The sequence below is a fragment of the Lissotriton helveticus genome, chromosome 1_1 (genome assembly GCF_964261635.1).
Source record: "Lissotriton helveticus chromosome 1_1, aLisHel1.1, whole genome shotgun sequence".
Taxonomy (NCBI): Eukaryota; Metazoa; Chordata; class Amphibia; order Caudata; family Salamandridae; genus Lissotriton; species Lissotriton helveticus.
Window position 1 is genome coordinate 1,109,025,557 of NC_136057.1, and position 15,313 is coordinate 1,109,040,869.

A 15,313-nucleotide genomic window follows, 5' to 3' on the forward strand; every position below is an offset into this window, starting at 1 on the left:
CGTCACTGGGTACATAACAAGCCATAATATCTTTTGGTAGGTACGGTCTAGGTTCTTTGATGTTGGTCTGGGTATCGCTGCCACCATTCTCTGATTTGGGGGATCCTCGGTTTAGGGCTTGTAAATCCATCTCTTTGATGGTTCGCTCATGCGCCAACCTCCTATCCTCCCTTTCCATATCCATCCTGGCTAGTTCTATTTTCAACCTCCTCTCCTCCCTCCTATCTTCCAGCTCGGCTTCGGTTAAGCCCCTGTCTGAAACGCTGCTGCTTGCCCTTGAAGGTATCCTGGGACCTGTTAGAAGATTCCCTCTCCCCATTTGGTTCAGCAATGCAGCCTCAGTAACAGTGTCCCCATCACCCACTTCCATTTCTGGTTCCTCCCTTAGGCGAGCTTCTAACCATGCCCTTATGCTTGTCAGCAACTCTCCTTTCTTGGCACCTTTATTGAAAAATACCCCGTTCTGCTGACACCAATCCCTGAGTTGGGCCACAGTATTGGCTTCCAACTCTTTAAGATTCACCTCCAGCTTTGCCATGGTATAAAATTACTCACAGGAGAAAACCACGAAGTGACCTGAGGTTAACCTCCACCCACCACCAGAAGTAAATTTAGAAAAATCAAAAATATAAATTCGGAGGGCCGCAGAGAGAAAACTCCAGGTGGGGTCCCGTGGTTGGCACTGCGTTACTACTAAGTGAGTGTAAGCACAAATCCGTGATCCCACCGCTGAAACACCAATATGTTGGACCTAGATTACCCAAGTCTACATAGGGTAGCTTGGCACAGTAGTGGCTACAGCTAACTCAAGGCGTTGGTTAAGTACTTACAAGTCTCACTCACAGTAACTCAGTGATGAACCACTAAAACAAAAGACACAACACCAATGTTTGGAAAAATACCGTTACCTTTTATAAAAATAATATGCTTTTCTTGTTATACTTTTTAGTCAGGGATGAAAGACAATCAAGTTGCACCTTTTACATGAAATACAAATCACACTTCAATATTTTTCCTGTTCAGAATTTAAGAATCAACGGTACATTTAAGGTTTAGAGTTATTCAGGACACAGTATACTTGACTAGAACTTTACAGAAAGGAAAATGCAGTCTGACAGTTCAATACGTTTTTAAATACTCATTAGCAAGTACATTACCCCACAGCTCTTAAGTAACTGCTCAACTCGACAGACCTCTACTGGAGGTAGATCTTCACAGCATAACCCACCAGTTAAGTAACTAAAAGGAAGACACAATAGTATTAGCAAGGCTCCCCTCTAATTAATTTCCAGGCTACGCCTGTCTGGTAGAGGATCTACTCCCTCAGTTACCAATAGTCTGTAAGGGTTTTTACTCAGGAACCCTGTGGTTCCCTGCACAGCTTCCTCCTCTCTCCTCTAAGCCAAATATTGGATATTTTCACTCTACATTAGGCAGTTCACTAGCTCGCTTCCTCAAATCAGGCTTTCCTGGACTGTTCAGTTAATTGCTGGGGTCGTAGCCCCACTGTCTTGCTTCTTCGGCACTCAGCACTGCCGCCTCCCGCTCCCACACTACCCGGCTTACTTGGGGGGCTTGTTGAACTTTCAGTACCAGGCGCGCTTCCACTGTGCAGCGCTGGGCCAAGGGGGGGCTTGGTTGTCGATTAGCGTGTTGTACTTGCTCCGGTAGCTGGGCGTGAGGGGGCTGCGTGCGCTTCTTCTTCTCAGGTGCGCTTCCGCTTTCCAGCGCTGGGCGAAGGGGGGCCTCGCTGACGATCGGCGCATTCACTTCTCGCTCCGCTGGTGAAAGGCTGTCCTGCCTTCCGCCGGTTCTCCTCAGCTTCCTCTGAGTAGCGCCAACACTCCACTGGGCATGCGCGATGCACGGACGCTTCCCGCGGCGTCACCCAGGCTGGCGGAACACGGAGGCTGCTCGCTCCTCAGACACTCCTCCCGTAGGCCTCGCCTCCACCGCTCCACCTCCTCACAGCAAAGGGGTTAACCAGCGCGGGCGCGAGGAATTAGTGTTCCCGCCCGGCGCTGTACGTTCTCCGCTTTTCCTGCACAGCCTCTCCCCTCACCTGGCTCCACAGGGACCACGCTTTGCAGCGGCGACTCGCTCCTTTAGGCTGCCAAAGTTCTCCTGACACGCGCCTTCTTCTCAGCGCGACCAAGGACACTAGTCACAACGTGGGGCCCACAGCTTCTCCTTCAGTCTGGTAGGTGAGCGTTGGCAAGGGGGAAATTAAGAATGCTCTTCAGTAAAAGTGTCCTGTCAGCTTCCACTGGGGTGCAGGTTAGGAAGGGTCTCCCTACCCACTCAGTTAGCTGTTCTTCTCCGCAATTGATGTATGGGGAGGGATTGGTCAGAGGCTGAAGGGGGAACAACCCTCTGAAGAAACTGTCAGCCTCAGAGACAAACTAGCTGCTCTCAGTGTGTCCACCTCCTCTCACCACTGCCTCACTCCTCCACTCTTGGATCAGCACAAAATGGCTGCTGGTCACTGGCCTTATATAGGGTGGCCTGAGACCTGCAGAAGTCTCTAGTCAATTCTAGAAAGTTCCCTAATGTTATCCTATGGACCTGTCCTCCAGTAGTGTCCGTTATGGCAGTTGGTGGACACCATCTTAGGTTTCTGGAGATCCCTAGATTTTCAAGGCGGCTGACTAGGCCTCACAGGTTATGAGGGAAAAATGGCGTCATCGCCAAGGAACACCTAGCCCCCTGACAGCATTAAAAAATTCCTGATGGACATATGTAAAAATAAAAAATAGAAACTCTGGGAGGCTAAGGGGGACAAAAATAAATAATAATGGTTAGAGTCTTCCCAGAAGCAGACAGGTCTAACAATGGCGCTCAGATACCTCGTACCCTCCTCGACGTCACTAACGTAGTTTAACTTTTTTCGAGATCCTAACTCCAGTTACTGGGTTGGAGCCGATGACTAATGGGGAAGACCCCCCTCTGGAGGGGAAGTTGGCTCCACCACATGGCTGGGTTAGAGAGATTTCACAAGTGGGACACTATAAGCATCACAGTTCTTGGAAATGTTTGGGTGGGAAATCATATATTTTGACCTTTCGAGACCTACAAGACTGCTACCACCTCTGACACAATTCCACAAATACTTACAACTACACCACACCCTCACTGCCAACATTCCCCCAGATACTGACATCCTGGATTTAGCCCCCTCAAGGCCAAAATAGGTTAAATTTGGCTAAGGTGCCATATCTCAAATCAATTGATCATTCATTGTTAATGTCCCACACAGACTTTACACACTTTGACACCGCTGGGAGTGTTGGATCAGCGAGCTTGGCAAGGAGTACCAGAGAGAGGCAAAATTGGCCCACGTGTGCTGGCCATTCGCACGCGCCTCCGTTTGATCCAACTAAACTACCTTCATATGACATTCCTCACCCCAATACGCCTACACTGCACCTGCAAAATCCCTCAACCGGCCTGTTATCGCTACACTGCAATACCTGATGACTTTTACCATATGGTCTGGGCTTGCTCAGCCCTCTCACTTCAGTGGCAGTGGATACAATGTGAACTCTAAGTGGTCTTGGGGAGAGACCTTGAGCTGATCCCCAGAGTGGCCCTATTGGGCATGGTTGATTAGCTCAGTGACACCTGGGCAGATCGTACGTTCGTAGGTATTGCCTCATTAGTTGCTAAGCCAGACACTGCCCGAAGATGGAATACCCCAAACTCCCCTTCGCTGGTGGAATGGAGGGCATGGTTGGACTGGTGCATCCAATTGGAAAAGCCAATTTACACTGCACAAGGCTGTTGATGAATTCATCCACTTGATGCGGCTAGCTGGTTTTTTTTTTACAACAAATTATTATTACGTTTTAGAATCCACCATGTAAAAGACATCTACACAACACCATCAGATTACAACTGCCCACATGATACAGCACATCCCCAAACCATAGAAAGCCGCTCACTTCCCCCATATCTTGTTGTGTTTATGCGGGCAGCCTTGTGCAACTTCGATGGGCTTTTCCAATTGGGCGCACCGGTCCAACCGTGCTTTAAACTTCTTGGACCTTTCCACAGTATTCAATACCTCAGAAGCTCACAGCACAGAGGCTGTAGCGAGCTAGCTGACATTAAAGTTGCCACGATCTAGAAAATCCCAGCTTTCTAGAAACTAAGCAAGCTGCTTAGCAACATCAAGTTCTGTCAATTTGCCCAAGACTGGTAGGAATGTTTTTTATTGTTACAGTATGCCTGTGTCGTAATGTGGGGAGGGGGCCAATGCATGCATAATGTAAAGTTAAAGCTGTGGAGCCTTCCCTGGGTGGAAATTTGATTTCTTTAATAAATATTAGAATGACATTTGAACTGCTGGGATTTGAATGTCAAAAGGAGGTTGTAAAAAATATGTTAACTCGTGAAGCAGCTTTGATAAGGGGAAGGTTGGGAATCCAATAAGTTACAAAGAAGATTTGCAGGAGATTACGTCTGCAAAAAAAAAATACTATTTCCGTTCCAAATGACGCTGCCTAATGTAGGAGTGTCTGAATGAAAACCTTTCCATCAAAACGAACCAAGCATTTTCTGAGACTTTGTTTGTTAATGGTGGTTCGTTTTGAAAAATAACATCAAACATACCTCTCTCGTACAGTCACTTCAGAGTTAGTAAAACTATGATGTGTCTTCCAGAAGCTCTCGCACATCTCTCAATTGGATGTCTGGAGAGGAACTCTTAGTCTTAGCTGTCTGTCTTCCCGGTCATAATTGGAGAATATCTGACAGGTAACTTCTGGGGAGCATCTGCATTTGCATTTCTAATGCGGCATTTTGCGCAACTTTTGAAGGACTTGGTCTAGATATTTTTTTGCTTAAGTCAGCAGATTGTGCTGAACATGCTGTTTTATGCAGCAGGGCCTTAATTCTAAGCATTAGGCTGTGAATGCATAATTCCAGGCGTCCTGGAAACGATAAACATGTACGAATATAGGGAGGGATCAAATATATTTTTGTTACATTAGGCTTACAATCAATGCAGGTAGAGTTTGTCCATTCCATGATATCATATTTTGGGAAACTATTCTTTTATATATAACATTAGGGGACAGTCAACTGACATTTTCATTTTTTCTCGAGTTATCGAATAAATGATGGTGCTATAAAATGCCGTAACATAAGGGGAGTGTTTTGTATAGTTTTTTTAGGACAATAAACGTAATTGACCTCTGTGTATAAAAATGTTCTGACACCCTTCATGCAGAAAGCATGATGTCAAAGCAGGCCACTTGCACCATAAACTAAATGGTCTCTATCAAGTAAGGCGGGCGCACAAATATTATGAAAACGAAAAATTGATGCGGTGGGTCCAGCCCACTGAAAATAAAACTGGTTGAAGAAGAAAATAATTCGGATAGATAGCTGGGGCCTTAGTTACATGAAATGTAAAGCACACCAAGCTGTCAGCACTGCTAATGCTGATTTGGAAACGTCTGTGCCGAACACGCACGTGATATTCATAAATTGGGTTGAAAGGTAAAAACGATAAAAAAAAACGCACACGACAGCAGCAGCGCGGGGAGCTTTGCGTGCAGCCAGTAGGCAAGCATCTCCAGTCAGCCGCCGAGCGCACATTGCAGGGGCGCGGAGACACTGCCTCCTCTCCCCAGAAGATTTCCATAGTAACGGGGCCGCGACCGACTGCAGGGCACCGAGACATCAAGTGAGTCCGCGCTCGCCCGTCCGCGACATCTTGATTTATGCCCTTCAGTTGGCTCTGGGAGGCGGGAGCCGTTGACAGGATCCGCAGGTGAACGCGACGCCCCGTAAGTAGCCTCTAGGCCCGGAAGGCGCGGCGGCCGTTACTGTGACCGTTCGCGTTTTTTTTCCCCCTTTCAGGTGTGAGCGAGCGCGTGACTTCGTTAGGGTGGAACGGCGCAGAGGGTAGAGTGCGTAGTGCTCGCGAGACGCGGCCCGGGATGGCCTGTCTCGTTGAGGCTGCAGCGGTGGGCGAGGCGCGCGGTGCCTCTGGACGCGCTGCCGGATCCTGGCTGCCTCACAGTAGCCGTGGGCGCGCGGGGGCGCACGGTACTCTGTGTGTGCATCAGTTTTACGTGTTTGTCAATATATAGAAAATATACTGCATGGTTTTTGTTGCTGCAAACATGAAGGCGATGTTTTGTGAAGGCATTTTTCTACGAGTGCTGTGTGAAATGCGGGCTGGGGAGGGGAGGTGTGTGGGAAGCAGTCGGGTGTTTCAAATCCAACATCGCACTGTGCTGTCAGGCTGCGGAAGGCCGCAGAGGGAAGCTTTGCAGGCTTCTTGCTCTCTTCGTGTTATTTCTAGGCAGGTAGTGTTTACTGGCACTGCGTGCATCCATTTTTATTGAGACAAAAAACGGCTCAGAAAAGATTTCAGCAATTGTATTCACGGCCATATCGGTGATCCATTCCAGGCCCATCTTTCCTAATGAGCTACGTTTCACTAAACATGCTGAGGCAGCAGCCTTTTGTAGAATCTAAATAAAGGCAGTGATGCTAATTAAGATTGCAAAAACCTATCACTGGGATGATTTGTTCAGGACTGGCCTTCATTAAAATGCCATTATTACCCGTTCTTGCTTAAAACAGAAAGTATTTTGAAAATATTTGTACAATGAGAATGAGCCTATCGGCGTGATAACACCGTACTATTTTGAAATGTACGTCAACATAGCTTTGAGAGAAAAAACCGGGAGGGAACCAGCCACGTTACAAGCTGCTCTCAATGGCATCGCATGTTCAGTTTGATATAGTAAACAACAACAGTAAGATGATATAAACATAATTTGCCCTCAGCGCACCTCCCAAGGTTCCTGAAGAACCCAGAGTGTATGGGCAGCTTTTTGTATTTACTCCTCAGTTACATGTATCAATACAGGCATATTTCAAAAATATTTAAAGCCGACGTCGGTGTTGGAACTAATATAGTTCTCATCAGCCTTTGTTAGTGACTGTCCACACGCCATTTAAAATACATGTAAACAACACAGCTATGGTCACTGCCGAATGGGAAGGACATTGTTGACACAAATAACTGTAACCGCATTACTAGTTTTTACCCACTGCTTTTCTCATTTCAGACACATTTTTACATATTTGTATAAGGCAGAGTGCAAGTTTGTTTTTTAATTCTACTAGGAAAGGGACAGCGACCTCATTGTGTCCCAGAGTTATCTCGAGGACGGTGTACACTTGGAAGTGTAGCAATTGCTTCACAGGAGCATGATGCGCATAATAGCAGTGTCTCCCCCTCAACCCCTGCCTTGAGAAAGCTCACCCAAGGGAAAGACTGCACTCGAGTAAAACAGAAAGCACTAGCAGCTCCTCCGGCCATTGGAAATGAACATTTTAGAGCACATCTTACCCATGGCTTTAAGTGGGATGAAAAAACTAGGGGGTTTCCCAAAGGGGCGTGGCTGATGCAATTAAGGGCGTGGCTTGAAAAACGTAAACTAAAAATCTGTACTTCGCTTTGTGCCCGTCTGGTATTTTAATGTTTCTATCATTGCATCCAGGTATATGCTACAATAAGCAACATTAAACATACAACAAGCCAGGACAATTGGCTTAGCCAATGGTTGTTATTTGCACAAGATAAATTAGCCACAACTATGGCTTTGTTGTATATAGCATTGAAAATGCTTCCATTGTGAAATGATGAGACTGTGAAAGAACTATAACAAGTCTCTTTGAAGTTACATCAAAGGCAGTGAATGGTGGTAATGCTATAGAGAAGAGTTTTTTCTCACACTGAGGGTGAGAGCAAAAATGGAGAGTTCGATAGGGACCTGTCTCTGCCCCTGGTTTTTAGAACTGCTGGTGCTGAGTCCCAACAGGACCCGGCCCACTTAAAGCCCTGATCATACCAATGTACTGTAATCTGTGACTCGTCAAGGCTGAAATGCGGTTAAGCACTATTTCAGAACGAGGCCAAACTGGATTTTCAGTCAGTTGCATAGCAAAGGTGCCATTGGCCCTGACGTAGACAAGGGAAATGGGCCCGCCTTATCTCTATTTAGAGTAGTAAAGACCAGCCGTAAACTGTGTGCAGCGAGCCTATCTCTCCCCTGGACCTTACTGACACTGCACCCACTGAATTAATGATGGGCAACAGTGTTGCACCACAATTAGGAAAAACTCATGCGCTCTATAATACAAACCAGAAGAGATAACAGGCATTGACTTAGATTCCTGCACACATCTATAAGTAATTCATGCATACATACTAAGAAGTGAGACCTCCCTCAGGGGTCAGGCCTCAGTAGTCCATGCACCTATCCTGTTCACCGTTGTTTCAGAAAACGTGAGGACCTCCTGAGGACTCAGTTTAGCAGATGAGTGCACAGATGCACTCATCTATTGGGAAATGTCACAACAGGTAGGTGCCTCGAAGAGGCTAGGGCTAAACTAGTAACACATCAGACTATGGCTGGCAAACAACTCAATGACCTCTCCAAATTCTCTAATAAGATGGTGCCTAGGGAAGGCCGATAGGACTGGGGTATCCTCGGTCATGTCATGCTCAGCCTGACATGACTGAAAACTCCCAATAGCCTGTACCAAAGTGGTGTCTATGCAAGACCAATACAGCTAGGCTCTATCTGGCATTAGTGGAGCTTGACAGTATCTGTCATGACTCCCTCTAACCCGCTAGAGAAACCGACCAAGAACCTCAGAGCGGCCAGACTGTCTCTTCACCAGTGGCAGTTCATATTGTTGAGGGGTTGGCACTGTGTAAGCCAAAAAAATACTTCATCAACTGTACATTCTGATGGCTCCTGTCACAGCATCCACTAATAATCTGCACAGAGTAAAGTAAAAAAAACTTCTGAATTCCTTCATAAAGTAGAGCTTGTTCCAGGCATGTCATAGTATTTTTCAAGCAGCAGAGATATTTACGTAATTTCAGTAATGTATCAATATGCACAGTCAAGTGAATTCCACCCTTTGTCATATTCTTTCTGCACCATGATACTAGGCAGTACATACTGCCCTGTAGTGGAGGATGTTATTTGAAAACTTCAGTAATTGTTAGTCCTGCTTCTGAAACTCTCTGCCCCAAATTAACCAGTTTTTTTACCCTGTGCAAATCAGTGGGTAGCCCTTATTGAGAGCACAAATATGCAACTAATTTTGCAGAATGCACTTTATGGAAATTCAGAAGAATTTGCTTGCAGTATTATGGGTTTGATAAGTCTAGTTTGCGCATTGTTTCACCATACATGAGGCTAAATCAGTCTAAGGACATTGGTGTGTTTTATCTTTGTTCCGCGCCTTGGTTGGAAAATACATATAACGTTCTTATATATACGTTGTTAAAATGTATTTTTATTTTCATGAAACTGTTTACCACACCGTGTCTCTTATTTTGCACAAGATGTAATGGAAGCTCAAAATGAATAGATACATTGGTGTGATTTATTTATCTATTTTTGTTTAGAATGTTGTCTTTAAAGCCATTAGCACATTGCGGTACAAGTCAGAAGGTGATGGTATCACATAGTGCAGGGAAGTTCACTACAAGGTTACTCATTTCGGTTCTAGTATACTGCCTTCCGGTGGCTGATACAAGTCCAGGAAAGAGACCCGCTAGGCAAGAGCAACATCTTTACAAAAACACACTGTATTCTACAGAGAACCTGTTCTTCTAAAAACAGAGGTCCTGTTAAGACGGTTAATACTTTCACATTGTATAGGGTTGCTCGTCAAGTTGTGATGATGTCACAGTTTGGAATGTCCTGACATCAGTGGAATGCTGTGATGTAATCTGTTTCCGGTTGTGGTGGCAGTTCTCTCTAAACCCCCGCTGAATGGCTGCATTTTACTGCTGTCATTAGGGATAATCTAATCCCATGTGGTGTCGTTTCTTTTACTGCATTTTTTAATTTTAGGATTAAGACAACACTTCCACTGTCCTGCTACAGGCACAAGGTTTTGCGAGTAAAGGTTTTCTGCGCAACCCGTGTTTCTGTGCGCTTTGTGCAGCGCCCAGCAAAGCAGGGCCCAGAGGTCGTTGGTGCGTGGCACGCCTTTGATTATTGACCGTAGCGGGCCCAGAGGTCGTTGGTGCGTGGCACGCCTTTGATTATTGACCGTAGCGATTCAAGATGCTGTGAACAGTTTACCGCCTTCAGCCCTGAAGATTTGTAGGCGTGCGCACCTCTCAAAGTAGCCTGTATTAAAAGTCAAGCCTCAATTGCTTGTGCACAGCTTCATTAACGTGAAGCGAAGGAGGATCTAAGCTGCGCGCGCAGGGCTCGATCAGCTGAACCACGCGCGTGAATAAACAACTGGTGCACATCTCCTTCAGGCCTTCCCGATGATCAGCGACTGCTCATCCACGGCCTCGAGTTTCATTGCATCCCTCGAACACGCAGTCACGGGCTATGTGTAGCGCAGCGTTAATTACTGTAATTCCAGTTCTCATTTCAGCCTCTTCAGGTCAGTTTCTAGGATCGACAAACACTGAACATTCACTTCCCTTTTCTTACTGGCGCCCTGGAGGTGCAGTTCCTGACAGCTTTTCATGACGTCTCTGTAGGGAAAAACACAGAGAAAGGATTACACCAAATGTCTTAAAAGAGCAGAGTAGGCGTGTGCACATGGTCTCTGTGGGAATAAACACAGGGAAAGGACCACAACAATTCAAACTAGTTTAGAGAGAAGACTAGTAGCTTTGAGCAAGTCATTTGCAGCGATTTGTACGCTTTATGTTTTAAGAGAATGTCAGTAGTATATTTATCCATTCATAGCACAAGGTTCGTGACAATGGTGCAACTCATTTTCAGCGATTTGCTCGCTTTCTGTTTATTCTACCTTCCACGTTCTGCATATTTTAGGCATTTTGCATGCTTTTAAACATTTGGCTCTTTTCTACTCTAATTCCTACCTGGCACCAGTTTGATATTCATGTACAGTCAATTCCACATTTGGCATATCTGCAGAGTATCATCACAGCGATCTGCATGGTTTTGAACATTATAGTGTATCTGTTCTATTTCTTTAATGTGCAAAATGTGACTCCACCAGCTCCATTCCTTCAACAACCAGAAGAACCAGCACTTGAATGGTAGTTATGGTTAAGATCCTTCAAACGGTATTTACACACTATTGATGCTCAGAGGTTTAGGCCAGAAAGAAAACAAAGTCTAATGTACTATTATTTAGGAGTAGAAGGGCAGAATATAGTTGATCACTTACAACTGTACAATTGCAGTTCAGACACATGTGATAGGAGGGTCATCAACAGATTTTTGGGAGGTCGTCTTACCCTTAACTTATCAAGGCATGCTTCATTATTTGATGACCTCTATACTGGGTTAGGAGCAATTCCACCCCAGCGGGCTCAGCCGAGGGATTCTATCATTAGCCTTGGGAGTTCTTAGAAATCAATTTTCAGGACAATGCCTTAAGTCCTATTTTTTTTTTTTAAAGATAGAAAGGATAAAATATACCTAGGGGTATAGTTCAAGAATTACTTTAATAGTGAGTACCCCTGGTATGGTTAAACACATGAACTGTTGGTCTTAAGGTGACAAACAATGGATCACCTGACCGTACTCAAATATTCTAATTACCAACATGTTTCGACCCTCTGATAGCCGAGAGCCTCTAACGTTCTTGGAACTTCTTCAGGGTAAAGAAAATAACTGAAAGCAGTTACTATCTATTTTACGTCTGTCTGTGTGAGTTTTACACAAAGTTCATGAAATATTTTGCAAAACTAAGTGAATGTTTCAGGTCACTTCTAAAGAAAGGGGCTGCGTTTGTGTTGTCTCATGAATGTGAATGCACATTTCAGAAGATCAAAGGGAATAGTAAAGGCACCTGCTTTACAGCCATTTGTAGAAAGGAAAAAAAGACAATTGTTACTGTGGTTGCATATGAGTATGGTTTGGGTGCTGTTCTGTGGCAGGCAATAAATATGAGAGTACAGTCGGTTTGACAACATGACTTTATCCCAAGTTGAACAAGAGTATTCTGTAATTGATAAACAGCTTCGTGTGTTTGGAGCATGGAGAAAACCTAACCATACTTCTGGGGAAGACCGTTTGTTTTAAAGAAATACCATTGTTGCTTAGTAGATATTTAATCTGATAAGAAGTTAAACGATCTACAGCTTATTTTGACAGACTCTTTGATAAATGTTTGGAGTTCTCATTCACTGTTGGATACATACCTGGTGGGAAGAATTGTAGGGCTGATTGCCTATCAAGGGTGCCCATAAAGGACACCAATGAGCTTGACTGGGAAACAGAAATTGAAGAATGCTTTGTGACATGGAATGGGGATATGGGTGTGTGTTTGTTTGAGGACAAATGGATAACTGAAGTCATCAAAGATTACATTTTAAGTGAAGTCATGCCTTAGGTCAAGTTTGATTGGCCACACGAGAGAAACCTATCACCTGACTTCCAAATGTTTTGGTAAATGTCAGAAGAACTGCCCATTGAAGGCAATTGATGTGAGGGGACAAATTGGTACCCCTCTTGGTGTTTTCACCACAAAATAATTTAATTTGCTCATTCAGGGCATTTGGGATCAACCATGTTGATAAGGATACAGAATGATTTCTGGTGGCCAAGAATGGATGGAGACATTGATGACTTTAAGAGGTTTGTGAAGTGCAGTAAGAGTGATAGCGTTTTGGCAACAGAGGGAATGATAGAATCAATCGCACACTGCCCAGACAGAGCTTAACAATGATTAGGAGTTGATTTATTGGGACTCTATAATATTTTGCCACCACAAATGATATATTTTTTTATATTGTTTGAACATCTCTCTAGAGGAGTTGAGGTTGAAATCAATTAATGTACCAACAACCAAATATGTGATTGAATGCTTTCAAAATATATTTATTTGGGAGGGTTAGCCTCTCAATATTATGGCAGACAATGATGTACAATTTATGTCATCAGAAATTGTTTCTTTTCTGAACCCAAGTGGTATTAAACTCATTAGAATGCAGCTTTATCACCTGCAAGACCATGGAAAAATGAAATGCTTCAAAAAAGTTTTGGTAGAATGCCTCTTTCTGCATGATCACCCCCAAAAGGGTGCTGCTGGTTTTCCATCTTTGAGAGTGCACTGACATCTACTAAGCAGACTTCAGTGCCAATTCTCTGACCCTTCAAAGGTATCTGTCAGGATCACCTACAATTGGCATTCGTTAACTTATATATCCCTAGTATATAGTACCAGGGGTACCCAGTCTTCTATTACTGGCTGACAGGACAGTTTTGAAACTACTAACTAAACTTGGTTATTACTTTAAGTGGCTAAGTCCAGACTTTTCTGTTTAATATGTATGAGTGACCCCTAAGCTAGGCCTAGCTAGCCCTAAAGCAGTGTGTTGTGTATTAAAAAGTAGGACTTGTGTTTTAATATGTCCTAACAGTAAAAACACCAAATTGTTGTTTTTGATGTAGAAAAGCTAGTAGCCCCACTGGTGAGCACAGGGTTGCACACTGGCAAATCAGCTTTGCTAAATTCTGAATGGGACTACTAAAGTTGGTACTTCAAGGTATCAAAAGAATAGTTACATTAAACACGACTTGATGCCCAAGTTGAATTTAATATCATTTTTAAGTAATTGGCAACTTTAGATACAATGACGAATCGGAGTAAATATGGATGAAATGGTACAATGAAGGTGTGCATCTCTCACCCCTTTAAACTCTTTAAAAAACACTTTAGAAAGTTGACACTCTGTTGTCCAAGTTTTCCAGTGACTTTACCGTTGCTGGCCACAAGTTAGCCTTTTACTGTCCTTGGTGGAGGTGTGAACGACTCTCTGAAAGGAACACAAAGGGCCTGATGTTGGAAGAGGTGTGACCTCTCCCTGGCAGGAAGGCCAAACAGGGTGTGAGCCCAGAAGACGAGCTTCAGTAGGAAACCCTCCTTTGAAGGGCAAATGGTGGCACAGACGAGAGGCTGCTCTTTTGTTCTGGTAGACAGGTTGGCGTCGGGGACAAAGAGGAGGAAAAAGTTGCCAATCTACTTTCCCATTGGCATGTAGCCCTCGGGTACCCATACCTCTAAAATGGGCTACCAATCTTTACACACTGGAAAAAGGGAGCTACCATCTTGAGAGTGGGCGGAATATTGCATTCTGGAATAGCTAGATGTCACACTTTGCAGGAAGTCATCATCAGGTGGAATGGGATCTGGTAGCCCATTTGCAGTAATAATTGCATCCCCCTAGGGCAAGTTATGGGCATAAAAGTGGCACACAGACCTCAGATCACATCTGCACATGAGAGAGGAATGCAGCGGGACTGCCCTCTTGTTCCACGGACCTGGCAAAGAGAGGCTGTACCAAAGACTGGACTGCACCTGCTTATTCTTGGGCCAACAAAGAGGGAACTGTGCCTATGGTGTCTTGTCGAGAAAAGTCATCCTGAGCCGCAGACAGAAGAAACCTGCCTTGGCAGGCTCTATCGCTTGATAGCCACTAAACGCTGAAGTGCAGCTGGGGATATCAAGTCTCAATGCTCAAAAGTTGCACCCAGTATGCTGTACCTGAGAGAGTGTTTGGAGTGCAGTTTGCTCACCCTAGACAGACACTAGTCTCAGTTAAAAGGAAACAATGGGTTCGCTGTAACCAGAGACCAGTAGACCAGGGGCAAATGGTTTTTGAATGGACATCAACCGGACTTCGAGGGACATTGACCCTTGTGGCCAAAGTCACCCCACCGTAGTTGTGGACCTAGGGGTGACCCCAGGAATACCCCGTCTCCAGATCTGCATCCATAGCATCCTGTATCCCTTGCCTTAGGACCCACTTAATTGATCACGGTTCGCTCATAGAGCCTGGAACTGGACTGGAGAATGCTTTGACTGATAAATAACTGCTCTGCCAAGCCTCATTGGTCTCTGGGACTTGCTTCCTTCTGGAGTTGTGTGCACAAAGCGGGTCAGATTAACAGAACACAACTTTACAAAAGTTTTCCAAGTTACCGCTAACCGCTGTAGATGCCAGTGTCTGCTTTGATATTTTAATGAAAAGCAGTGATTAATTATTTGCTTGATAATGTATATCTGCGGAACTCTCCAGGGGATTTGGTTTGTTTTGGTGTCTAAATATTCATAAAAATAAGGACTATTTTTATAAATTGGTGTCAGATTTTCTTTTTGTTGTGTTTCTTTATTGTTCAACTATTTTGGTACTTCTAAATGCTGTGCAGTTGTTCCTTTGACAGAGCCTGACTGCTGAAAGGCACAGTTACCCAGGGTGGAGTAAATGAGTCTGACTCGACCAAAGGCAGGTTTGTGAGTTTATTACTCACAAACCTGCTCATGG

General features: G+C 44.5%; 1 protein-coding gene across 2 annotated transcripts in view; it reads left to right on the forward strand.

The window, feature by feature from the left end:
- The first annotated feature begins 5,519 nt into the window (after positions 1–5,519).
- Positions 5,520–15,313, forward strand: part of ANKS1B (ankyrin repeat and sterile alpha motif domain containing 1B) — a 518,817-nt gene continuing 509,023 nt past the window's right edge. The window contains exon 1 of one of the 2 annotated variants that reach the window (XM_078656438.1): positions 5,520–5,792. The gene's annotated coding sequence lies outside the window, so the exon portion shown is untranslated. The remainder of the gene's footprint in view (positions 5,793–15,313) is intronic. The other variant, XM_078656449.1, reaches the window with a different exon arrangement.